The following is a 26557-nucleotide window of genomic DNA, read 5'->3' as shown; positions in this document are numbered from 1 at the left end:
ATCTACAGTGGGATGAGCTTGCCTTACCTGAGAGGACTCATTCACACCAGCTGTGCGATCCAGATTCCACACTCTAGTTCTCTGGGTGGGGTAAAACCCAGCTAAAATTTGTTTGTAGGCATTCAATTGTTACCTGATTATCACTACAGACATCCCAGGGTTGTAACCACAAGCTTTCCAGAAGATAGCCTATGTACTTCTGCTTCTATAGGGCAACTTATAAGTAGACTGTAACTAGAAGATCTGAATTAGATGTAACCATGTGCAGGCAAACTCTAGCATAGCTTTCATGGTTGGCTTTGCCAGTACAGACAGGACCAAGCCATTTCAAAGCACATGGGAATTAATGTTGTTTACCTTGTGACAAAACCCCAAACCCCACAATGAACCCTAGCAAGAGACCTGTCATATTTAGGGTTGGTTATGAAGCGTTACTTCTTTTATGCTTGGTTATAAGTGTTTATTTCTGTTTGTTTGTTTGTTCATTTGCCTGCAGAGCACAGTAAAAGCAGTAGTTTTTGAGGCTCCTTTTCACTGTACCTTGGTGGAGAAGGCAAGCAAGGGCTCTCAACAGTGCAGCTGGTACCAGGCAGCTCTCATCTCATTTACCCAAATGGTACTGTACAAGGTTTTACCACTACTGGCAAGATCATCACCCTTGTTCAGTCATAGATCTCATAGAACTCATAGATCATACCATCACTATGAGTATTTTGTCTGTTTCTACGGAAATGTTAGTTGCGTTCTCATAGATCAAATCAAATCATATACAGACTGTAGGTGCATAACTCTGTTCAGCGTGGGCTTCCTGTGCAGCTAAAATTGCAGCCTAGCCAGCCTTAACAGAGCTTTTTTTTTTTTATTTCAGAGTAAAGCTGATCATCTGAAGCCCAGAATACTAGTAGCCGACGTTAATCTCAGCTGTGGCTGTGGATCCTCATAATTTTAAGAAATCAGGCCTTATGTTACCTGTTAGAGACCACACAGCTAGTCAGATGAGTGTTGTACTTTTTCCAGCCGCTCATAGACTCGCAAAAGTATGAGGTTTAAAAGAACATGAAAAAAAATCTTAAAATGTAATAAAGTTTAAATAACAAAGAATTGCACATTGCTAGCTACATCAAGCATTTATTGTTCCATTCTACCTCGCGTTTCCTTTGATCTATTTTCAAGTCATTGCAAACTTTGTTAAAATCCAAATTCCACAGTCTCCCCCCGCAAAAAGTGTCCTTTTGCCTTGGACTTGCATTTTGAGAAGCCCATTTCTTTTGTGTTACTAAAATGCCAAGATTTTAATGGAATGCTTTATTAGGTTTCCAAATGCTTCTGGCCAATAACAAGCAAAGTTCAGCTCAGTAGTTTTAATCTCAGAAACATCAAATCTGTTTTCCCCGCATATGAGAAGAGCCATGCAGCTCTTAAGAAGATTAAGGCTATAAATTCTAACATTACAGGAGCCAACGTTTTCACAGTCCAGATCAGGCCAGGTTATTTTATGCAAGTTTTTCCTCATGTGAATTTCTAAAACTATTGATAGCCTTCGGTTTTGCCTGGGCTCCCTGCCTCTCCCCATACTTAGGTATGCTGTTTGTAGAAGGTGAATCCATTGCTTTTTCTTTTGTTCTGCCTCTCTGCTTTATTTTAATGTTAAGAGGCAAATTATATAATTTTCATTATTGGTGCAGCTCACAAAACCATCTGTTACTCAAAGACATCAGGATCAGCAGTCAGCCACCCTCAAAATAAGCAGTTTTAAATCTAGAGTGCCTACACTTTCTAAATGCAGAGAGGCTTTTACATTAATCTCCTGGACTTGCTGCGTAGCTGGTACGGTGCCCAAACACAAGTAAGTAAACTCAATTAGTAAAAATAGACATGATGTGGCAGTTCAATATATGGCATTTAAGCATGTGCTACAAACCAGAAGTGCTCGGTTCAAGTCCCAGAGACACTCTTTTGTAGATATGATTCAGTTATTTTCCTGGTTGCCAAATACCTTGTAAAAAACAGAAACAGTATTTTATTTTCACAAAGATGTAGTACTGCTGTCAGCTGACTTGTTAGGACTCTGGATGTTCAGCAACTCTGAAAAATTACATTTTTCAACTGACGCTTGAAAGCTAGTACACAAACCAGCTTTAATGTTCATGTGGTTTATATATGTAGAATTACATGGAATGTACTATTATAGGCAGATAAGAAACATTTGCAAGAAATAGCTACTTTTTGGAGCTTTGTTCTGCATAACAGGGCAAGTCTGGGTACATTAATTTGCAGCTTAAGACTTAAGGGAAAGTCTTCTTTACTCCCTTTAGCAATGTAGCAGACTACACCTCTTTTTTAATGGCAAGCTGATCAAAGTCAAATTACTCAAGCGCGAGTTCTCTAAGATCCCTGTGCTCCGCTGCGCAACAGAAGGGCTTAGGTCTGGGTGTGGTGTTCTTGACCTTCTAGTCTTTTGTCTTTTCAGCCTGTTTTACTTCCTCTGTCTGCTCGGCTTTAGCCAGGAGAGCGATCTAAAGAGACCCTGTTTGTTTTCCGTGCACGTTATGATAGGCTGCCATTGTGTAACGACATACAGTATGCAGGATAAAACACCCTGCTTATTATAGCATAGTTAAAAGGCCTGTCACTATTTCCATTTCAAATTCCTATTTTCAGGAGTTTACTACTGAGCCGTAACAAATTGCAGGCAGGAAACTTGGCAGTCACATTCCCAGCCTAAGAGCAAATTCTTTTACCAACTTTAAATAAGTAAATAAATTAATATTAATGGCATGTGCTCCCAGCATGCAAAATAAAGGAGGTTCTGTTATTGTTTTGTTTTATCCTTGAAACAAAAGATGAAGATTAAGGAGAGTATTTACATACCAAGCGTCCCTATACAAGAGTTATACAACAGACCAGGAGCAGTGTTACCAAGTGATGGAGATGATTATCTGGTGGGCATTCCTAATTCTCCCAAAAGGAATATCAATACAAAAGGGCTATTAATCAACACATACAAGAAAAAGCTGGGAAGAGCAGAAGAGAGTTGTATATCACAAATACTTACAATGCCAACAAACTAGAGCTTGATAACCACGATGGGCGAGAGTGAAATTCTTTGGGGTTAGCTTAAAAGGAACAAACATCAAAACAAAACAAAATAGTAACACCACAGAGCTGAAGGGTTTGAAGTGGAATAACTAAAAGGTGAAACATTTTCATGGTAAATGTATTTTCAGTATATTTTAACAATGCGGATTTTAATTATACAACCAGATATTCAGTTTGAAGTCCTGAAATAAGGACAATTTTTGGTCTGTTGTCCAGATAGCAGAGATTCCAAGCTGGTAAATGCTCCAAGCTTTTCTTTCACTGAAGCTTTTCACTGAAGATTTGAGCACTATAAGGAATCTAGGAACTGGTGACCATAAACTGCTTGAATTCAACATGCAATTAAGGGAAACTGCTACTACAAGAGTAGCAGATTCAGAAGAAGCAACATACTGGAACTTAAGAAACCCAATGAACATTTTGGCTAGTAAGAAGCATTAAAAATGCTAACATGTAAGAAGATAGGCGAATCCTCGGAAAGCACAGTAAGTGGGGAATATCCGTTACAGTTCTTCAGGAGAAGAATAAAGGGGGCTTGGTGGTTGTTGGAATTTCTTCTTTCATTTTGTTTTCAGGAAATTATAATTTTTGTAGGTTAAAATAAGAAAACACTGTTATTTCACCTTTGGAGAAATCTACCTTTTTGTCCCACTGATGGTTTGCTATTCCTGAAAAATCAGCTGGTTTCAAAAATGCAGTCTTTTCTCAGGAGATAACTGTTCTGAGAGCTATGCAGTCTTTGACTGCATCATTTACTGCAGACAACATAACCTGTGTGCCTATGTTGTAAACTGCCTGGGGAGGAAACTTGGCCTCATATAACTGATTTGAACATCTAGTTCAAGCAGGAAAGGGGCGTTGATCCTCATTTAGGGAACTGAGGGATTATTAGAATATAAAAGAAGATTTTAGGAAATTGCCAAAAGAATAACTTTCATGAGAAAGCTTTCATTTCAAACTACATCATGCTGATTTTGTGGTCTCATTGGAGAGACCTTAAATGTGTGCAAGGTTGAGATAAATGTGTCTGGGTTCAGATAAATGTTTTTGGAGGCCAGACCATGACTCCTGTACAAGCTCAGCTTTTTAGGGACTCTTACAGAGCCTGCAAGCTCCTCTTCTGCAGTTTTCGGGGTGATTGCTACAAGGGACTCGAAGAAACCGTTCAAATTGGCAGTGACTTGTGCTGAGCTAAAAGCTCCTGGGAGCGTTCCTGGGAACCTCTGATACTCTGAAGAGACTCCAGCGAGAGACAACACTGGGGCTGGGATGCTTGCCCAGATTGTAAACTATGCAGGAATTTCTGTACAGCTGATAAACTCTGTGCAGGACCCTGTGAAGCACATGCGTTTTGTTAACAATACCTACAGGCTCTCAGAAGTATCTTTGGGGCGGCAGCCACTGGTACACAGTACTCACAGGCTCTGTCTCCTCTGCCCCCTCCTCCCACACTGGGCACATGGTTTGACTATGAGAATTATTTGAAGAATTGCTCGCTGTTTCCCACCCTCCCTGCTCCCCCCGCTATACATTTTTAACCAGCAGAGGGAAACAGAGGGGCTCAAGAATTAGAGGACTCATGTATGATAAACAATAAAGACTCTACAAAGAATATATCCTACTATACAAACTTAAAAAGGGCTGAAGCCATAATGCAGCGAGGGAGACAAGGTCTCTTAAATATGGCTTCAGTTTGCAAGATTGTAGGGTTGCATTAAAAAAAACATATGATCCGAGCTGTGTCTGGAGGTGGATCGCTTTGGAGGTGAGGGAGGTGGTAGTGCCTCTATATGCACCTATCATGTTTACTTCTGTGTTACTGCTGGGGACAGACTGCCAAAAGGAGCAGTATTCAGAGAATAGCAGCAAAAGCGATTATGGGGAGGCAGAGGGGATCTTGGCTGGGACTCTTTCTGGGCTAACCCGCTTTGCATTTACCAGCAGGCAAAGGGTGTTTATCCGTGCAGTTATTGCAGAGTAGCTGGTGTCCTGTAAATCTACACACCCTTGACTGCCTCACTGTAACATGTTCACGAAGACATACCCTCAAGCACATAGCTAACTTTGAATGTATGATTCAGAATCATTAAGACAACGGGACAACTTGTACACCTTAAATCAGACACCAAGTTTACACACCTAGCTGAAGACAGGGCCAAATAAGGGAGAGAAATGACTTAATATTTATGTCCTAAGAAATGAGATGTATCATGGAAAGGGGAGAGACAGATTAAATGGCAGGAAAACCATCTGGTAATCCCACTTTTGTAGCACGTCAGATTTTTCAGACCTGTTATGTCTATAAGTGTGTGAAATAATCTCCTGAGGTTGGTGGGAGATGTCCCATCACTTCAGATTTTTAACACCAGAGTAGGTTGGTTGACAGAGAGTTTATGAAATGGGAAGGGTTTTAGTCAGTCTGTGTTGCTAAACAAGTATGAAAAAAATGTAGATAGAATCATGGGTTTATTTTTGTTTACATTAATACTGTTTTCTCTTGTCCTTGATATGTGGAATTGTTGCTTTTCTGAGTCCTTGGCTAAGCCTTGGGAAAAGAGAGTATTCTGTATTGCTTTAATACTTGTAATACAAGTAAGAATTACAAGTAATAATACTTGTACTTCACTGTGTCACCACTGTTCCATGAGATAAAAGGATAATTTTTACTATCCCTATTCTACAGGCAGAAGAACAGAGGGAGTGAGGATGTCACAGGACTAGGACCAAGACAGAGGGACTCAAAACCAGGTTAGAATTGCGGCAGAAGCAGCGAAGTCTGTAACAGAACGGTTTGTGTAACAACCTTTCTAGCTTGGAAGAAGGATAATTGAGGCGGAATGTGATAGATGTCTGCAAAGTTCTGGGTAGCATGGAGAGTATGGGTAGGACTGGCCGTTCTCTGTCTCAGTGCAAGAGCTGGGAGCATTGAATTAAGCAGGCAGGATGAGGTGATTCTTCTTGCATCAGGGACTCAACCTGTGCAATGTGACATAGGAGATTGTGGATGCTTACAGTTTACATGTGCTGAGGGGGAGACTGTGCAAGTCTTGGGAGATAAATCCATTGAGGGTTATTAAACAGGCAGCAAACACATCCTGCTCAGGAAGTCCCTTGAGCTGAAAATAGTAGGAGGCTGGAGAGTATGTGGAGGAAGTAGTATATAATGCCCATGTCTCCTTAAAGCGTCTGCTTATGACCGTTGTTGTCCTACGGCCACTGTGTGGCCATTCTCATGTCCTTTTGCACAAAGAAAATGAGAATATAAACTGTGAAAAATTTATAGTGAGGAACCATGTCTGAATTAGTATCTCTTGAGTAGGAACAGCTTGCCATGAGATGGTCCTGCCCCCAGGCGCCTACTCCACTCCACTTGGCTATACTTGACCCCATAGCAGAAGAATCCATGCAAGAGAGAGTCTATCTCTGTGATAGACCCTACGCTTCACTGGGGTTTGTATTTTATTATTTTTGGAGAGGCCCTCTGGCAAAAGACACACACTTTGGGAGAAGGCTGAAGATGTGCTTTCAGCAGGCAGGTGTTTCTGGTGTACCTGAATGCCCAGCTAATTTCCTTTTGAGAAAACTGCTTTCATGCTGCGGTGTTTTTCTTGTAATTGCTATGTGTCAGGGCTTCTAGAGCTTTGAACGGGTATCTTTCATTACCTTGAGTATAAATAAATGAATAAAATCATATGAGGATGATATGAGAGCAGATCCAAAGTAGGAAGACAGGTATAAATGGGAGCTCTCGTGTGGAAGAAGTGGCCAGGGTGAAAGAGAGAGACATGATACAACATTTCAGCCAATACGGGAACAATTACTGCCTTTAGTAGAAAGGCCTTTGCTGAAGGGTAAAGAGAGAACATGAGGATCTGGAAAATCTCTGGGGGAAAGATGCTGCCTCTGTGCAGTGAGAAGTCACAGCAATGCCAGTCTAGTTATGAAATGGTCTGCACAAGCAGAAATAACTCTGATTTAAAGTAGTATCCTACCTCAGGCTTCCTCCCATTTTTCCCACTTTTTTTTTTTTTTAAACTATGGAGTTTCAGGGTTCTTTGGACATATCCCTGTGTCCTTGCAGAAGAAACAGGAAAAATACCCCCTCAGCTTGTAATCGAAAGGAAGGTAAATGTTTACCATGCTCACCTAGGTTGTTGGTCAAAGCCTTGCTGAGGACTTCTTACCCTCCAGGCAATTCACTGTCATGCCCACAGTCCATCTCTGCCTGAGGATTTTCCAGTTGACTATGACCATGGATCAAATCTAAGGGGATACAGCAATTTCTTCCTACCAAAATTATCCCGCTTAAATTTTTGTTTGATATTTATGCACTGTTCAGAGTTGCCATTCCTGTGCTGCAACTCTGTGGCATATGATACCTTTTGAAAACAAAGAAATATAGCTCTTTTCTGTGTAAAAGATGGCTGTATTTCAGGAATATTACTGTATTTCTGGTTAATGCTGTATTAGTTATTAGTTTTCTTTTTGACAGTACAGCGAAAATATAGATACAAAATAACTCTGGTCTTGGACATAAAGCAATGTGCTCTTATCTCTGTCTTGAAACCAACGCATGAGCCCAGATTTACCAATACTGGCTGAATTTGGTAAACTTCAGTTCTGAATTTTCATGAGAGCTTTGGGGCCAAGGCCCACGTGTATCATATTTGTGAAGAGGTAGAGACAGTGACGGTACAAAATAGCTGTTATTCATATGTTGCACCTTTTCTCAACAAAAGATAAAGATTTTTAGTGCGTGAACAAAACGTGCAGGCTTGGCAGCAGGATTGAGCACATTGGCTCTGAAGGTCTGGTAGGTCAATGATCCATGAGGTAGGAAAGATTTGTTCAATAGACCAGAACAGCTCAGTTAGGGCCATTAAAGGACTCAGGAGTCAAAAATCCATGTTTTCAATTCCTAGGTCTATTCAAACAGGTAAGCAACCCATTCTAGCCCATTCCCCTCCTCCCCTAAAAATTCACTGCGCTTATCAAAATATGTATAGCATTGATCAGAGAGACTGTAACAGGCTTTAGAAACCACACTGCCTTATATGCGGGTAAGACTCTTTAAGAAAGGTCAAGAGTTATTTCCCAACCCTAAGTGTTTACATGATAGATGATAATCTAATCTGTCTAGACCAATAACACCCTTAACAGACAGAAAAAAACCTGGCAAGTGAACCCCCAGATAAGTCTCTGTACCAGGTATGCTTTAAAGGGACAATACATGTCTCTGACAAGGGCTTGTCGCCTCCAGCTGCTCCCTGTTAGCAGCCAAGAGCCCTCTCCCAGAAAGTGGCTGGTGAATTCTCCTTAGGTCTGCACCATCATTTTGGTTGAATGTGAGTTCTCGTTAACAGCGCTGCCTTGACGTCCCTGGAAACAAAGCATTTTCCACAGAGTAGAGCTTCCCCTCTGTGCCCACTGGCATACTTTGACCTGAACATGAAGTGATCACTTCTAGGAATAAGATGGCAGTTTAGCTTCCATTTGTGCTTGGCCCTTCTGCTCACACCAGCCATAGGGGTAACTGCAGTGTCAGGGGAGATACCTGGAGACCAGGATGTGGATGGAGACCTCAGACAGCAGGCCATAAAGCACCTAACAGGTTGTAATAGTTATTACTTGAGAGATGCCTCAGCCAGTTAGGCACCTCAAGAGAAGGACTTAGCAGTTTTATTTTCCACTGATCACTGCTGGAACAGCTTATGGGGCTAACTGTGACTGTGGTCCATCCTGCTGTAGTCACTGGTAGGTTAGCTGGTCTTCCTTCCAGATCAATGACCTGTAACTGACTGACAACTTATTCAAAAGAAGAAATCAGTCTTGATTTTAAGACTTCAGAGGATTCATCAGTTTTCTTAATCCCTTGATGAATTGTTTTCCCTGTTTAAAAAAAGCAACAACAAAAAAAGCATCTTACTTCAGATCAGCATCTAAGGACCTGTTGTTATTATAAAGCTATTGAAGGTATTGTTATTTAAAGAAGAACTTGATTGCTTCTTTTAAAAAATCAAGACAATGATAAACATTTTTTTACCTAAATATCCCATTATCTATACAATAAGGCATGACAAATAAGGATTTGTTCAGCAATCCTACAACCCATACCTAGCCACAGTGTGGTAAAATACAGAAATTAATGGCAGCCTTTATTTTGAATTCACTTGCAAAGAACCTCAGCATTTTAGACCATAAGATTTTTCTCTTTGAGTCACAGTGTAGTACTACATACTTGCTTAGTCTTCATGAATGCTTTGCTCTCATTTCACTAAATGTTAATTTGCATGAGATGCTTGTGGCTTTAAAGAGACAGCATTGGCTCTCTGTGTCTACCAATCTAATTTCCTTCCATCTGAAAACAATCACAGAGTTCTGGAGAACATCATCAACATTCCTGTTCTGACAGGAGATACACTCATTTCTAAGTGAATACACAAAAAAAAAAGACGTTAGTCATATTGTATTATGTTCATACAAGTGGCACTTCAAGTTAAAGAATACATTCCAAATACATTATTGTTCAGATCATGTACATTTTTAACTTCTCTGAAGAAAGCGTACCTTAATTAGCCAGCTGTAATCCAAATTATAGTTTCTCGTTTGTTAAAGCTGTTAAAATACCTTAAATCAGCTGCATATGTCTGAAATAATAATGAAAGTAATTGCACGAGCAAAAATTATCTGAATGTGAGAGGGCTATAAATAGATAGGAGGTGGACTGGACAGTCAGTGGATTCTGAGTTGGAATAAAAACATCTGACGTAAGCCAAAAACATGGCAACCAGTGTTTTCTGTTATAAGAATATTTGAGATTAATTTAGTTTTTATGAAAGCTCTCTGAAACTGAGATGAATAGAGGAAGTTCTCTGTTTATTTACAAGTCAGTGTTAATACCTGAAGCGTAAAGCAAGGCACCTTATGAGCAACGACAACAAACCTTTGGTTGTATTCAAAAATCCTTTTGGCCAGGGGGTAAGAATGACTGTATGTTCATGCTCTCTCCGAGTAACCTCCACCTTGATAAGGCTTGTCATTTGAGCAAGCTGTATGACAGGTCTGTGAAGTCGATTACTACTGTCCACTAGAGGCTGTAATGAGACCAACAATGTCATTTTGTGACAAATTGAAGACTGTAATGATCAACAGTTGTGAAATTACTTCTCACATTCAATGCATCATCAATCACTGGATTACCCTGAATGTTAATGTTTAAAAAAATTTTACAAATCCAACTTCTTATGCATCTTATTCTCCCGTTTTTTTGTAGATACTATTAATTGTATAAAACACGCAGTGTAGATGACATAGTACAACTAGTGGATTGAAAGACAGTTTCTTCTAGACAGCGTGCATCTTGCATGTCAAATTGATTAAGATCTTTTGGTCAAGACTGTATTCAGCTGGGAGTCCTATCAGTTTCAGCACATCACCAGCAGAAAATAAAAATGCTTGAGTTGATGTGGGTTCTTGTGTCCCACTCAGCACCGTGGTGTTGGAGCCCCTGTCCGTACTGCACTCAGCCACATGATGAGAATCTGTCACATATCTCTGCTCTCTTTCTCTCCCCAAGGGCAGGAAGGTCTACAACAGAAGAGTTTTGTTTTGGAAGTTTGCTGCTACTTTTGTGTACGCGCCCCTTGCTATATGCTCTCCTCAGGGAGGGCAAGGTGATGGGGTTTAGGGTGGCTCTTAGCTGCTGTGAGAGTGCACTGCAGGTATCTGGGGTAGTCCTTGAGTGGGACCTGACAGCTTCACTGCTGAGTTGCCTCTCACCTTTCCTGTTGTCTGAACTATCCTGGTGGCAGGTAAAATCACGTCTACTTTCCACAGCAAATGACTTTCTCGTCTGGCTTAGTTCTGCACTTCTGGGTCAACAGGCTGCACTGCCCTAATAGGTGCTAAAGGAACCTTTGTCCCGGGCATTCAGCAAAGGTCACATTCAGGTGCTGTTTCCCACCCACTCTGCCTTCGCCAGCACTTCCATAATTTGTGATATTCTCCATGGAGGGAATATATTGAGCGCCAGTGTAGGCCCTCAACAGGGGAGCTGCAGAGGCACAAGGACACCTTGGGACATGGTAGTATATCCTACGTGTCAGGGAATGTCCGTGGAGGCACAGCCCCCTCACCTCTCATCTGTTAATGCAACCAACACATATCAAGTCAAAACAGAGGTGAGGGAGGGTTTATGAACCTGACGTGGCTGGTGGCAGCTGTGGCACTTCCCAAAGACATGGGTTAAGGCTGCCTGCTGGCTCAGGAAGACAATATTGCTTTGACTTACAGTGGACTCACATTTTAGGGGGCTCTTTTCAACTCTGAAGCAGAAACATAGACAAAGATTTAAAAGCCTAGAGCCTGGAGCATGGCAAAAAATGTGGGTCCTGTGGCAAACACCATAGCCACAGAGCGGAGGAATACACAAGCCTCTTACATGAGCCTGCTGCAGAAGGGAAAGTTGCCCAAAGCTTGCTTCAGCATGAATGTGGCTTCTCTTTCTCTGCATGTGCCACACCTCTTGGCAAGGTGAACATTTGAGAAGGAAAGATTCCTTTCTCCTGAGGTAACACTCTCTACAACTGTAATAAAAAAGGTGGCAGACAGGAGAATGCTGCGTGCTCAGAATTGAACCCTGACGATGGGGTTGCAGCTTCTCAGGGGCTTTCACTTTATTTTCAGTAATCTCCACTCTCTCTCTCTCCCTTGGTTCCTTTTATTAAATCAATGAAACTTGCATTAGCTGGGTGAAAATAATTTTGCTGTCTGCTTTGCTGCTGTAGATTCAGTCTCGTAATGCTGAGTGGCACGTTTGTCCAGATATCTTGGCCTGTTGCTGCTTCTGTCCCCAGACCACTCCTAAAATGGAAAATGATATTGGATTTCATAGTGAACCTGAACCAAAGATGCAGAAGGCGCTGTGATAAAAGATCCTTATGCTTCATAAAGCTAGTCTGTATTACGGTATCAACTGTAAATCAAGAGCATTGCAGCTTACAATGTTATTATTATTATATTCTTTAGCAATTATGGTGAACGAGTACAGTCATTTATAGAAGGAACTACTTTGCTAATCTGCATAACGACAGGCTGAGTCCTAGGGTACTTTGCATCTAGACTCTAATGCTAGATTTAATGCTAAAATTTAATGCTAATGTATAATGGACACATAGGAGATATACCTGAGCTAGAAGCCTGGTACCTTGGAGCTTATTGTTGTGGCAAATTGGTACAAGCTGCCATAAGCAGCCTGGTCTGGACGGCCGTGTTGCAGGGAGCGCACAGCTGAGGCCTTCCTGAGGCCTGTGACCTCCCAGCGTCCAGCTCCACGGAGCTGGTACGTAACGGCCTTTGGTATTTATGCAACATTTTTTGCAACGTCCTTGGAGTGAGGAGAGGCCTTCTCGGTGCTGTACCTCCCTTCCTGATGCCAAAGCAGAGAGTGAATGCCTCCTTACAGACCGCTGTCAGGTTGCATGCGAGCATAGCAGCCCGCTGTCCTTTGGCTGTATTCCTCCCATTCATTTCTTCCATAATTTGTTTTATTTCCCCAAGTTGTACCTGGCTTGGTAATTTGGTGTTTTATCTTTTCTTCTAAGACTTGAAGATCAGACTGAGCCAGTCCAGAAAGAGGGTATTTTCCCCAGTTTGCATCCATGCTCGTTATTTGCCCATCACTGCAGTTTATGGCACTGCAGAGACCTGTGTTGAAAGAAGTAAGAGACTATCGAGCTGACGCTGAAGTGCTGGGGACGTGTAAGTTGCCTTAGATGGGGGGGAGTTTGAGAGAGGCCCACCATGGTCTGCGTACAGCTAGGAGAGATGCGAGGGGATCTTTGATGAAATGCGTGCTGAGGAATGCAGAGGGAGTGAGTACCCAAACATGCGTGGTTCAGCCCTGCCTGTCTTGTAGTTCAGTGACGGTATGAGTCAGAGCCTCTTTGGTCTGAATGAAGTGGAAGGTACTTTCTACAAAGCAACTCAAGCATATGCCAAGGATCCGGATAAATAAAACTAATTCAGAAAAAGGGAGTGGGATGCAGGCTCTTGCTTTAACTCACTTCGCAGTTCTCCACAGCGAAATGCAATATGGCATCTTAAATAAAATCACCCTCTTCTGACTCTCACAGAGGCTGCTTCAGAGCATTCCCTGGCTTCCAGCACAGTTTTATTTCCTCCCTCAGAGAGACAGACCAGCCTTGACTGAGCAACTGATTTTCATGCATCCTTTGAACCAGCATTCCCTGCCATTTCTGAAGGACAGCATGCTTCACTAGCTGTCTTTTCCGTCCCCCTTAAACAACATAGGTTTGGGATTGGGGTGGGTTTTTTTTCCCCTCCCCAGCTCATTTTTTTCCGCCTGCAAAGTGCTTTGAGATCCCCACGACGCAGCCTGACACAGGAGCGGGGACTTCTGTGGAGCAGCGTCGCGCGCAGGGATTAATCCCGCCGAGGAGAGCCAGCCTGGCCTTTCAAGTGTTACAAGGGGCAGGAGGAAGGTAAGTGGCGAGGAGAACTCCCCCACCCACACACCCCCCCTTCCCCGCCCGCTCCCCGGGCCCGTCGCCGCCGGCCCCGGGCAGCGTGCGGCGGCCCCGCAAAGGGTTAAGGCCGCCTTGGCCCGGCGGTGCTGCGCGTATGCAATAATCTGTGTGGCTCTCTTGGCCGCCTGCCAGAGTGTTGCCTTGCCTCCTCCTCCTCCTCCCTTCTCCCCCCCCTTCTCTTTTGCATGAAGTAGGATCCTTGAGCTGTTGCAGAGGCAGCCAACTGCTCCATATTTGGCTTCTATTACCCATTTACATGCTGGAGAGAGGAGAGAGAGCGAGCGCCGTACCGCAGACATCATTTCTACTACAGTGCTGGAGACATCCCGGACCTGTGTCACTGCAGGGGGAAGGAAAAAACCCAAACAAACAAAAAAGCAGACCCAAGCCCCGTGATCAGCTAGGAAGACATTTGTGTGCGAGTCTCTCTCTGACCCCCCCCGCCAACCCCACCTCCACTGACACTTTACAGTAAGTGGCTTTTTCTTCCTCCTCTGCTTTCTGTCTCGCCCCCCCGCCTCCCCCGGCTTCTTCCCTTGTTTAGACTGCAAACCGCCGGCGATTTCCAGCTGGAAAAACACGGGGCCGGGGGGGAAGGGTAGCGCACTGCCCACCCTGCCGCGGGGCTATAGCCCGCCTGGCTGCGGTCGCCCCCGGCCCGCCACAGCCCGGCCCGGCCCGGCCTGCAGGCGCTGCCGCCGCGGGCCTGGGCCCGGCCTCAGGGGAGGGAGGAAGGGAGCGAGGTGGGGCGGCCGCGAAATGGCCGAGGGCGCCGGCGGAGGGAGCGGGGGCGGGGGTGCGGGGACACGGTGCGCCCCGCCGCGGGAGCCGGGGACCGGGGCCGGGCGGTGGGGCTGGGGTAGCCCCGCGGAGGGAGCCGCTCGTACAGCCCCGTGTCCCCCTGCCCGGCTCTTTCCTCCTTCCTCACCCCCGCCCACCCCCCGGCCCGGGCGGGGTGCGGATGGCCGCGGGGACGGGGGGGCATTTTGCGAGCCGCGGCTGCCCCCGGTGCGGCGGCCTCAGGGTGCGTGTGAGACTGTGCGTGTGTGTGTGGGGTGCGGTGTCTGCGCGCGTGTGTGTGTGTGTGTGTGTGTGCGCGCCGTGCGTGTGGCGACACGGCGGGTGCGCGTGTGTGCGCGCGTGCGTGCGTGCGTGTGGCCGCGCGGTGCGGGGGGGCCGTGCGGTGCGTGTGCGCCGGGCGGGCCCGGCGGGGCGCAGCGCGGGGCCGGGTGCCGGCGGGGCCGGTCGCCGCCGTACGGCGTATGTAGTACGGGGCTGGGCGGCTGCCGGAGGGTGAATGAAGCGAGGAGGAGGAGGCGGCGGCGGCGGCGGAGGAGGCGGCGCTGGGGCTGGGATGTGCCCGGCAGCAGCCCCGTTCCGCTTCACTCAGGGCCCAGGCCGGCTGCAGACGCCACCCGGTACTGCCGGCCGGGGGAGCGGGGGCGGGAGGGGCAGCGCCGCCGGAGGGACGGGGCGGGAGGGCCCGGGGGAGCGGAGTGGAGGAAGCGGGGGGCTGCCGCCCGCGGCGGCGGTGTCAGGCCGGCGGCGTCCCGAGGTGCCCCGCCGGGGGAGCGGGGCCGGGGTTCGCCGCCGCCCCGGGGCTCCGCTGGCCACCAGCGGCAGCCGCTGCCCTCCTGCCGCTCACCGACCCCCTTCCCCGCTCCGCCTCGGGGTGCTTGGGTCGGGATGAGTGGTTGCGTTGTGGGGGTTTGGGGTTTTGGGTGTTTTTTCCCCCCCGCTCTCCCCCAAGGTATCGCAATTTACTGGCAGAAAAATAAATGACCTCGTGTATGTTTTGTGGGTGCTGGATCTCTCGGTGCAATTCCTGAGAATATTAAAGTCTAAATTAAAGCGTGCTGGAAAACGTTAGCTCCTACTGTAATAGTAATAGCGATGATAATATAATGACAGAATTGGGAGCGATTTACATGTTATTGAAGAGGAGGAATTACTGGGGAGTAATAATAGAAAAGAAAACAAGACGGAAGCCCGTTATATAATGCACTGTGTAGATAACGGGAGCGACAGGCTATTTTTATTTTGTTTACCGTATGCTGTGTAATAGGGACTCCTCCGAGCAGCATCTCTCCCCCGGGAGCCCGAACTCCAGATAGAATTGGGGAAAAATTTTAAGCATTCCTGTTATGCCCAGACGAAGAAATCCGCGTTTGTAAAACCTTCCTCCTTACAAATGTTTTCTGTACAGAGATCAGCAAGGGTGCAGGTAGATGACCTTTGCCGGAGACCTTTTCCCTTTCATATGGTAAAGAAATTCATATTCTGTAACGCAGGTTACACTTTAACACTCATGGTTATGTATTTTATGCAGTAATGGTTAGTTTACACGTCAGATGTGGTCAGGCATAGTGAATTACTCTGCTTACACACCGAGAAGTCAAGGACTTTTAATTTCAGTTTCGAATGAAGCCTTTCCCTAAAGGAAAATCCTGGCTTTGCGTTAATCTATTTCTGTTCGGGTGATGGAGATGGTTTGGTTTTGTGATACAGAGCAGGGGTTATGAATGAGGGAGAGGGAAATTGAGAATGGCCGGGGAAAATATTACGCCGTAGTTATTTTTGCGATGCTGCAAGATAATAGTAAGTTGTAATTGCACGTTATTGCACCTAATTTGTTCGTAAAACCAGCCCGGTATTTTATGGGCAGCAGTTTTTTAAAGGGTGGCTGTAATCTGCTCACTTTTTTCATAAGGCAGAGGTCGATAGGTTTTCCTCCGTGCTCGCCTGTCTGTCTGTCTCTCTCATCATGTAGCGACATGTCAGCGGCGTAGCCTTTCAGCGCACTTACTCCAGCCCTGATCAGTCACGTAATTAGATCAGGCTGCCATGGTAACAGACGGTGTTCACCGGCCAGTCAGGTGTGTGTGCGGCTGGCGGGCAACCCACCCGGCTACCACCAGCCCTGCGTGTGCCGCGTTGGTGGCGTACGGCCACCGCCTCAGGGTTGCCGAAAATCGAAGGATGCTGGCGGTGGTTTCCTAATGGCTGAACTTCTCAGGAAGGGTGTTCTTTGCCCACTGTATCAGGCAGATGGGACAGTACGTGGCACGCTTAGCAGGTAGCCACCTTGTCGGTTCCACTTGCGTTTGTTATTAGCAAATTGACGAAGGTGTGGTACTTTGTAAAAATGCTCTTGGCTTATAAAAGCTTGCATCAAAGTTTCTTTGGAGTTTTCCTTTTTTTTTTTTTTTTTTTTTTGCTGGCTGGCTGCTTTAACTGTTTGGTGGCTGTAACAGTGTTTGTGAGTTTGTAACAGTTCCCATTCCAGCATTCGTACTTTAGGCCACAGGCTTGTTCTTCTCCACTCATGTGCTGTACTTTACACCTTCTGGCAAGTAAAATTAAAATCAGCGATACCTGATATCACTATCATCGCTTAGGTTTGTTAAGCCTCTTCATAGATCTTAGCAAGGTCTAGGCCCTTTTGTGTTTTAGGTGAAAGCTGACTTCATTTTCTCGTGATAAAAAAATAGGTATGTAATATTAAAAACAATTTTCTCATCAGTAAATAACTTCTTTCTGATATTGGTTTTTTTTTTTGTTATTGGTGCCCATCAAAATACTACAGCCATAGAGCGGGAGACTTTCTGCCACAAAGTTAGTAATATCTTGAAAAAATATATGGGCTGATTAGCTTCGAACTGCGTACTGCTCTTAAAAATGTATTTAACCAAGGAATGTGTATTTGTCTTCATTCCCAGCGTTTGGACACCGCTCTTTGGAGCCACTTTTACACAAACGTAGGTATAATTTTTTAAAGGCACCAAATTTGGCACTCTGTTCTAATGTCATAAATCTGGAGTGACTCCAGGGGACGGGATTGTGAGCCACTTACATGGGTGTATATCTAGAATAACTCCATTTATTGGACTTAATCCAGGCGTGTAGTAGAGTAACAGAGCTCAGAAAGTGTTCTGCTGCGTATCACCGTTATTTTCTCTGTATCTTTTTACGGCAAAAAGCACTGTGGGCTTAAATAGGATTTTTGCCTGATTAAGGAGCTGTGTTAAGCGTTTGCAGAAGTGGTTAACACCCCTATTCCAGTCACTAATCTTGCGTGCACTTACCCTAATATTGAACTTGGCCCGGAGGATTTCATGTCTCAGTGATGAGAAATCATCAGCACCCACAGCTCCCGAGCGCTTGTAGTACCAGGCTGGAACATAATGCAACCCAGAAATATCTCAGTAAAATAGATATTTTAATCGCTCTGTTGGTAAAGCACCGGAGCTGGAGGAGGTAATGAGAAATGCCTGTCGGTGGTTCAGCTCTTGCGGTGCCAGGCAGCTGGCGGTCTTGGGTTCAGTGTGATGAGTTTGCAGGTCTCAGCCTGCCTGCCGAGCAGGGGCGTTTCCCCTCGGAGGGGTGAGGGGACCGGGAGTTTGCGGGCAGTTTCTTACACCCACAGTGCAGCTTTTCAGTGCTGCGACTAACTCGCCCTTCTCGTTAGGAGAGAATATCCTCTGCTCGGCACGACCGCCTCCGTCTTGGGCCTCCGTACCGAGGAGGTGGCTTGAAATAGAGGAGCCTGTTAGGAGGACGGGCTGGAGGGAGTGCAATAATCGCATGGAGGACGACTCCTCTAGAGTGAGCCTTTGTGTGCCGCATGCTGCTTGTACGTATTTTGTTGTAAGATAAATTACCTGTGTGACTGAGAGCATTAGAAAGTAATTATTTTCAAAAAGGCCATATATACATCGTTAAAAGACTTAAAAATAAACAGTGTAACTTCCTCCCTTGCTATTCTGGCCTGATTGAATTTATTTAGAAAGGTTGAAAAAAAACTAGTCTTGTTTTAAAAACCATTTACAAGAGACCTGGAATTTCACTTAACAAAAATTTTTATGTAATAGATCCAGTGGCCTAGTTTCCTGTTAATTAAGAAAATAGACACTTAAATGCAGTTGCCTGAAAAGCAACTAAGGATTTGAACATTAGAATTTAAAAATAATTTGGTTTAGTAATGTAGCTAGTGAAACAAAATCAGGGCCTCATTTTCCCCTTGCTGAAGTTTAGTAGCACGTCTTAGTAGATGGCAGTCAGGATTGTCGTTGTCATTGTTCAGAGTGTGCTGCTTTTGTTGTGGTGCACTAATTGAAGGGGAAACGCAATAAAGAGGTATGGCAGGCTCTGAAGGAAGTGCCTGTCAGAACGGCAGAGATGGTCTGAAGCACTGGCTGGCTGCAAACCTACTCCAGCGTGTGAGGCAGCTCACGCTGATGCCGCTTGAGAGAAGTCGGGCTGTGTGACAGCCTCAGCTGGGCGTACGGGTTGTGAATGATTTGGCTGCTTTGGAGGACCGTACAGGTACAGCGTGTGTGATTCACAGGGTGCAGATAACAGGTTTAGTTGTAGGGCTCTTCCGAGACTGCTGTAACCAGCTCTGCTTTAACAAATAAATATATAATTAGCATCAGAAACAGAAGTACGATAGGCTTGGCACAGGTAAATATTTCATTGCAAAGAAATGACGTGCTATATTCCAGTGACTTCAATAGCCTAAGCTTTGCAAACTGAAAATCCTGACCACATCCTTTCATTTTGCTTTTATGCAAGGCTCTAAGTGCAATAAATGCGTAAATAGGTATTTGGATAAATGGAGTCTTGTTCAGTGGTTTACATTCTTTATATAAGGAAGCTGAAGAGTTTTACTTGGTTTTGGCTGAGCTGATACATGACTAATGTTTTAAAATGCAAGAAACTTGGCAGACTCCTGACTTTTGCAAAAAGACAAAAACCAGATCAATGACCATTAATTCCTTTTTCATCTCAGTGCATATGTTGAGAATGTAATGCTTCATGTTTGTTTTTTTTTTTTCCCCAAAGCTGTAGTCTGGGGTGGTTGTACAACACATGCAAATCTGTGTGTGTGTGCATTGGTCCCAGTGTGCAAAGTTACTTTAGTATGTGTCCCAGTGAGGATTTTGCTGAATGAGGATTGATTAAAGAACCTATCTAGAGTTAAGTATGTGTGTAAATCCTTCCATAAATAGGAACGAATAAGTACGCTTATGAACTGAAACAACAAAAACGCTTCTCAGTGAGGGAGAAATGGTCCAACTAAATCCTTTTATTGTCCCAAGAGTGATAAAAATATTTGGTGAGATTCCAAGTGAAAAAGCAAAATGTATTTTGTTTAATATGTGATGTCAGCAGAAATTCAGTGCTGGCTTTTCGTAATTTTACAGAGCAAAAATACAGAAATAGAAAAAAAAATCACATTGGTAGAGTTTTCCTTTGTTTATATATTTGGGAATTTGCAGTAATGTACATAGACTCTGGCATACCACCATTAATGACAAAATAGTACAGAAGGTAATGTCACATTCCCAAAGCTGATTATTTTTCACCTAATAGTAGTAGTTGCAGCGGTATGTTTTCTGGATGATGCCCCTCCTCAAATAAAATATGTTCTGTTGGCAGTGAAGACAGTCATCTCAACTCGCTTATGATTCTTCACCTCATTAAGATCACATTTAGGAAAAGAGCACTCAGTTTGAATAAATGGGCTCTGCTCTCTACTGTATGTGCTCTGTCTGCAGGATTAAATCTATAGTTTATTTGTGCTTGAGTAGTAGCAAAAGCAGTCTCTCTCAGTCTTCGTTAGGATGTCTTAGCATCTTGTAAATGGTTTGATTCTTAACTGTGTTTTTGTTTCTTTTTATTTTGGTTTCTGTCTCCTCAACTCCTGGATCAACAGTCACATCGCAGGCCAAGCCAGATGGGCAAGCAATACAAGCTGTGAATTTATTCTTGACCCCTGTAGGACAGTGACCACCTTCATTTTTGTCTTCACCGTACAGATATGCACTGCCAATAAGGTGAGAAATACAATGCTTTTTATTTCCTCTAACAAGTGAACACTGTCTGCTCTGGGCTGGAATCAGCATGGACACCTTACTGGTGTCTGTATGGTTACCTACCTGTGATAGGTTTGTACTTCCCTTGCCTGGCAGTAGAGGTCCTTGAGAATCTCTCGTCGGAAAAACTCCATTAACTGGTGACTCAGTTCGGTGACTTACAGGACAGTGGGTTCCAGATGAGTGGTTTTACGCTCACCTCAGGTTGGAGCATATTCAGTTACTAAAAGATGATAGTATGAATGGAAAAGTTTACAGGTTGTGATTTTTGTTGTAAAATGCCATGTGTAAAATTGTATAAATCTTTCCTGCACTTCCTTCCTTCCTGAACGTTTTTAATGGTTCATGTTTCTTGCAGCCTGCTTGACTTTTCCAGTGTCTTGAGTTCCTCCTGTGCATTAAACTGTGTCTGGCGTAAGGATATTTCCCAGGATAACAAGTCACTACTGGCGTGCCTGGGTGTCTTTTACTCTGGTTTGAGGAATGTTTTAAATTCTTCTGATTTATGTTTTTTCCCTGGAATGCCATAGCCAGACAGGATGTAATAGTGCACACATATCAGTCTGCTCTCCCTCTCCTCTCTCTCTCCTTCCCGTATGGTTGTGGAGAATACCTTGAAAAAAACAAGTTTCAAGGCTCAACGATCGTACTGCCAATAAAAAGAACATACATTTTATTTCTTTAATCTGATTGTCATTAAGCCAGCCTGTTTTTTTGGACCTGTTAAATGATTTTTGAGTGCTTGGGATTGGCAATACTGCTAATGCTTAAAAAAAAAAGATAAAGGGTCATAAGAAAATTGCCTGTGTCTTTATATAAAAGAAAAGGAAATGTAGTGGTTACTTGGAGAAAATCAAAGGAATTTTATTTTCTATTTACAGCCAGAAAACTTAATTACTATAGTGTTCTGTTTATGAGGGGCTGATCAGAAAGTCTCCGTTGCAGAATAACTTTTTAATGTGTACAGCGTGTCATAGAGAAGTATGTAGCACATAATTTAGATGTCATTGTGGCTGGGAGGAAGGGTGCTGTGCTTTAAAGGAAAATTGTCTAAGCAAGTAGTTACATGCAAAGACATGCCTGTTACAGTTTACAAATGAACTTGAATGGTGGGGGTGGATTGTAACCACTATATCTTTTTGGAGCAGTAAGAATTTCTTGAGAGTGAAAAACCAGACAAAGTGCCCGTGTGCTGACACATTTTGTCTTTCAGTTTTGGAAGAAAACTGACTTGGTAGCAGCTATTGACATGGGAGGTAAAATAGAAGGAAGCTTTTTGTTATGACATTAACATTTCCACAAAGCATTTTTTTTTTTTTTTTGGAATTAGTTTAGATTGTATGAAATTGTATTTAGTTGCAGAAATTATTACTACAGGAAAGGCTTCTCTCTCTTAATTAGAAGAAGTAATTGTTTATAGTGTAGTGGTCAAAGCCTATGAATAATCAAACTGTGTTATCCATGATGTATTGCTAAGACACCTCAAATATTTTAGCATCTGGCATTTCCTGCAATTATATGAGAAAGAATATATTAGATGTTAAGCAAACATTTTGGATAAAAAAGGTAACCTAGTTAAGTCTAGTGCAGAGGCATGACAGGAAAATAGTACTATGCTGATTTTTTTCTGTACCAGTGCTGCTTAAAGTATGGTGTTTTTTTGAACCTTAGATCAGATTTGTTTTGGCTTCTTCTCTTGTTGGACATTTTAGTCACTGAGGTTGGGGTACCTCTGTTGGCCTCATTAGTTAGTCCTCATTTTCTCTAGGGAACGATCAAAATCAGGCCTACTTTAAAACTAAATAAGTGAAATAGAAGTTACTGGAGTACAGCCTGCCCGCTTACAAACGTTCCCGCTGTCACGGAATGTAACAGTGGGGAGCTCGCTCACAGTAGTAACACGTGAAAGAAACGTGACCCAGCGCCGTGCAGCAAGCAGCCACAGATAGGTTTCACAGCTCGAGATAGAGCATCGCACGCTAAGACCCGTCGTCTTTCCGGCTTTCGCATTTGTTTCAGAGCGAAGGCGGCAACAGCTCTGCTGTGTTTTAGGCAGACCTGAGTTTTTACCGCAGAGTCTGTCAGAGGGACTGAACATCGGGCATGTTTGAGCACATCCAAAATGAGATCTCAGAAACCTTACTTTAGGCCTAATGTCCCTACACATGCGTTCATGGCTTTACCCGCGTGAGGAATCGTGTGGCTTCAGGGAGTAAAGTTGCTGTTGTGTGTGAGCTCCAGGCATGCTTACCCTTCCAGTTCAAGCAGCATTCTTGCAGAGCCTGCTAAGCATCTTGCCTGAATCAGGACACGAGGATTAGTAAAAATAAAATTAAAACAAATAAACAGAGGTACAACTTTTTTTTTTTTTTTTTTTAAAATCATGACTTTAGTTAATTTTAGCCCGCTCTACAAAAAATAGAGTTATTGTTATTTGTTCAGTGTGCACTGCCTCCTTCCACGTAGGCAAGTGACTCAATGCTTTCTTTTAAACAATTGTGTTGAGAGGATTTTGCATGAGACGCTGGACATTTTAACAGCTAAAGAGTTTTTTTTTAATCTTTTCCACTGTTGAGTCACTTGATATCTATTAATCATATTATAGTATCGGGTTGAATTTACAGCCACAGCACATCTGTAAGAAATTTTTTTTTTTTCTGAATTTTCCATAAGTATGTCTGTATGCTACCTAATGTGGCTTATTTTTTACATAAAGACATAATTTCTGTTTTATGCAGACTTCTGGCTACAGCTTTCTGTAAATGTACAACAATCTGTCCTTTTAAAATACTTTGTAGTGAATGTAAAAAGAGCTACTGTGTCTCTATATTAGTGTGTTTAATTGCATTTTTTTTGATTGCCATATCAGTGTCCTTTTATCATAGCTGGTTTTATTTCTTCCCTCTCTTACTGTTTACGAAGGCCTACAATGGCTGTAGGGCTAAAAGAAGGTAGGCGATGGAGATTTTGAACGTATTAATAGTACAAGTGAAATGGAGATGTGAACTAGGTATAATTGGGTAGTAATTAGAAATAATTTTTCTTTTTAATTGTTTGTTTTGTAAGTGAATAACTCTGTGGTAAATTAAATGAAGCGACATGAGTGCAGACTGACGTCTTAGATATGAGGGCTTGCCGACCCCTCAGCCCTGCCTCCTCACCTCAGCCCTGACCTTTCATGTTTTTACTCTGTTGTTCCTTCAGCAGATGCTGAAGGTCTGATGTCTGACATTGCAAGTGTTGTAACATGGTCTGAAATGTAAATGGAGTTGGGTGTAGTAATCTGTCTACATAAAAACACAAGGCTCATGCTCATAATGAGATATAAGCCAAGACATGAGGTTTGATGCACCTTCCAACTTCTGTTTTGAAATGGTGTATCTGCGAATGGAACAAGAGTCTTGCTGTCCCATGCACTGTAACTTGTTAGCTATGCTTCAAAGTATGGGCTTTCGGATGTCATGAGTAAATATTACAGAAACGGAGAACTTCTACGTGCTGAGGGCCAAAAGTGGAGAGATGACTAGATGTGACTTGCAGTCGTGTATAACCCTCAGCATCTGTGCGTGCCCTCCTCCTGCCTTCTCTCGGCTGTGGGTGCTGGGCAGGGGTGTGCCGGTGGGTTTTGCTGTGCCTCAGCAGCAGGGGTATGCCTTTGGGTGAAAGTCAGCCCTTGGTACCAGGGGTATAGTTTTGGTTGAAAGTTAGCCCAAGTGGCAGCATCTGCATTTGAGTGTGTTAGCTGAAGGGTTTCTCGTGGTGAGATACTGCGATGGAGGCAAACCCCAAGTTTGATAATTCCTTCTTTATTTTCTGATCAGTTACTTAGCAGTGATCAACCTATTTTGGGACTAGCTGAAAACCTGGCTTAAGGATTTATTGAGTCGCTCTTCACTCTATAAAAAGGAGAAATGTTAAAGTGTTTCTCACTCGTATTGGAGTGTGGTTGTGACTGTTACCACATTTTTGTTTGTCAGGTACCCACGCGTGAAGGCCCTAGTAGTTTTGTAAATTTAATATTTCTGTGAGGCCAGCTACTTGAAGTCAGACTTTGCTGGAGAAGGATAATTACAAAAAGCAGACTTAATCCTCCTTTACTGTGCTCAGAATTTTGATGCTAGTGAGTATTTTCTCATTGGTGCAGTTCCTTTTCAGTGCCATGTGTAGTAGCTGAGTAGGGAGTGATTTTTCAAATTAATATGATAGTAAATGCGTTTCTCCTCTTCCTTAGCCCCTGAGCACATCCCCTCTCTGGTACTGTGCCGTGTTCATAGCTTTCCCCAGATAATCTGACAGCAAGTAGATCTAGAATGGTTTGAAAATTCACTGTATGCAAGAGAAAAAGAAAAAATCCTTGTGGATTATTGCACTGAAGAAGTTGTAAATTTATTCTCCATGTACCACTAGTGGTTAAAAACCCATAGCACTAATGATATGTAATGCATTTTTATTTACAGATTAGTAGGCTCTACTCTGACATATGACTAACAGGGAAGCCCCTCCCCTTAACAGTTGCATGTCATCTGCTTCAGAGAACTAATTACTTGGCAATTCCCATTTGATAATTCCCTCTTTATTTTCTGATGAGTTACTTAACAGTGATGAGCTCGTTGAGCAGAATGCCGTGCTTCAGAAACTACAGTGCGGGCCTGGGGATATCATTGTTTTCTAAATGCTGTTTAGCCTTGCCATAGGAACATTGAAACCACACTAAGACATGTTAACAGTTCACCCTTAATGGTAAGCTTAACGTGAGTGATGTGCAGCATTTGCCAAAAAATAAAAGAAGGGTTTAGATTACTGTTGCACTGCAAACAGGATGTTCAATACATCATTTTTCCAAAAATCAAAACGAAGCCTGACACAATTTAGTCATTAGGAAGTAAAAGCTTGTGTCAGAGGTAGCTTCTGTGTATCATTTCTCCCCTCCACTGAAATAATCTGTTTTAAAGGAAATTTTATTCTTTAAAAAAAAAACCTCACTATTTTCTTGTAATATCTATTTGGCAGTTCAGCTGATACTGGTGATTGTTGTGTTGTTTTAGTATGAGATACTTAAATAAATTATCACTGTGTTTTCTCTACTGTTACCTGACTGTCTTTATTCTTTCCCAATCCCTTTTCACATTCTTTTACTCTAGTGGCCACAGCAACCCTTGTTTCTGGCAGCGGAATGCGTTACAAGCCTCGCTGCTAATTACAACATTGCAGTGTTCCTAGAGGGTACCTGAGTTCAGCGGCGCTGAGCTACAGCGCCAGGCGAGGGGATTTATGGGTGAAGTGCCTCCAGTCTGCTCATGGCAGTCCTGGTAAGGTCCAAGTGAGTCTCTCCTGCAGATCAGGAGGCAGATGGGTCCTGGTCAGACCCAGTGTCTCTGAAACTCAAGTGTGTGAAACCGTGCTATTGAATCTGATTTAAATTGTGTTGTTGACTTCAGTAGAGGAAGGTTTGTGGATCAGCTGCAGTCACTTTTGACTAGCTGGTGGCATTATCCCAGATACTGATACCTGAAGAATTGCATTTTAGCCGATCTGGCGCTGTAAGCTGAGAATTGGGCTGTTTTTTTCTTTTAGTTGAATAAGAAGTGTAGTATTTTGTGTATTAGCTCACACGACATTGCATCACCAGGCTTGATGATTTATTAGATATTCATAATGGTATCTCTTGGCCAGTGCTCGAAGCTGTGTCACAGGCTTGTTTTATCAATGAGAAAAATGCATTTGTACGTAGTTACATGTGTTTTTTGTAAAATTAATCAGAGGAACAGTAATTTTATGAAACATAGAATTCGGAACAGATTAATCTACTTAATTGTGTTCATGAAGTACACCAGCTATAAAATCTTTTGAAAGGAATATTAATCAAGTTGATCAAAGGTGGCTTGAAGTACAGAATTCAAATACAAACACAATTACGTTCTATCTGTCTGTACGTTTACTGTAGCTTGGGTGATTATTTAAAAAATTTTTTTAATACAAAAATAAGTTCCGTTTTGCTTTTTGGATCTTTTTTCCCCTACGGAACGTGTCACG

At 43.4% G+C, this 26557-nt stretch overlaps 1 protein-coding gene across 10 annotated transcripts in view; it reads left to right on the top strand.

The window, feature by feature from the left end:
- Positions 1–26557, top strand: part of ATXN1 (ataxin 1) — a 377565-nt gene that overhangs the window by 143087 nt on the left and 207921 nt on the right. For 5 of the 10 annotated variants that reach the window (XM_068397238.1, XM_068397244.1, XM_068397237.1 and 2 more), the window contains 4 exons: positions 5783–5847; positions 13233–13601; positions 13838–14117; positions 20365–20485. The gene's annotated coding sequence lies outside the window, so the exon portion shown is untranslated. Of the gene's footprint in view, positions 1–1809; positions 1847–3480; positions 3585–5782; positions 5848–13232; positions 13602–13837; positions 14118–14982; positions 15065–20364; positions 20486–26557 lie in introns of those variants that run through there. The other 5 variants (XM_068397243.1, XM_068397242.1, XM_068397236.1 and 2 more) reach the window with 5 other exon arrangements.

The sequence above is a fragment of the Nyctibius grandis genome, chromosome 3 (genome assembly GCF_013368605.1).
Source record: "Nyctibius grandis isolate bNycGra1 chromosome 3, bNycGra1.pri, whole genome shotgun sequence".
In the NCBI taxonomy this organism is placed as follows: Eukaryota; Metazoa; Chordata; class Aves; order Nyctibiiformes; family Nyctibiidae; genus Nyctibius; species Nyctibius grandis.
The sequence above is the reverse complement of the archived record's forward strand: the minus strand, read 5'-3'. Positions and strand labels throughout refer to the sequence as shown.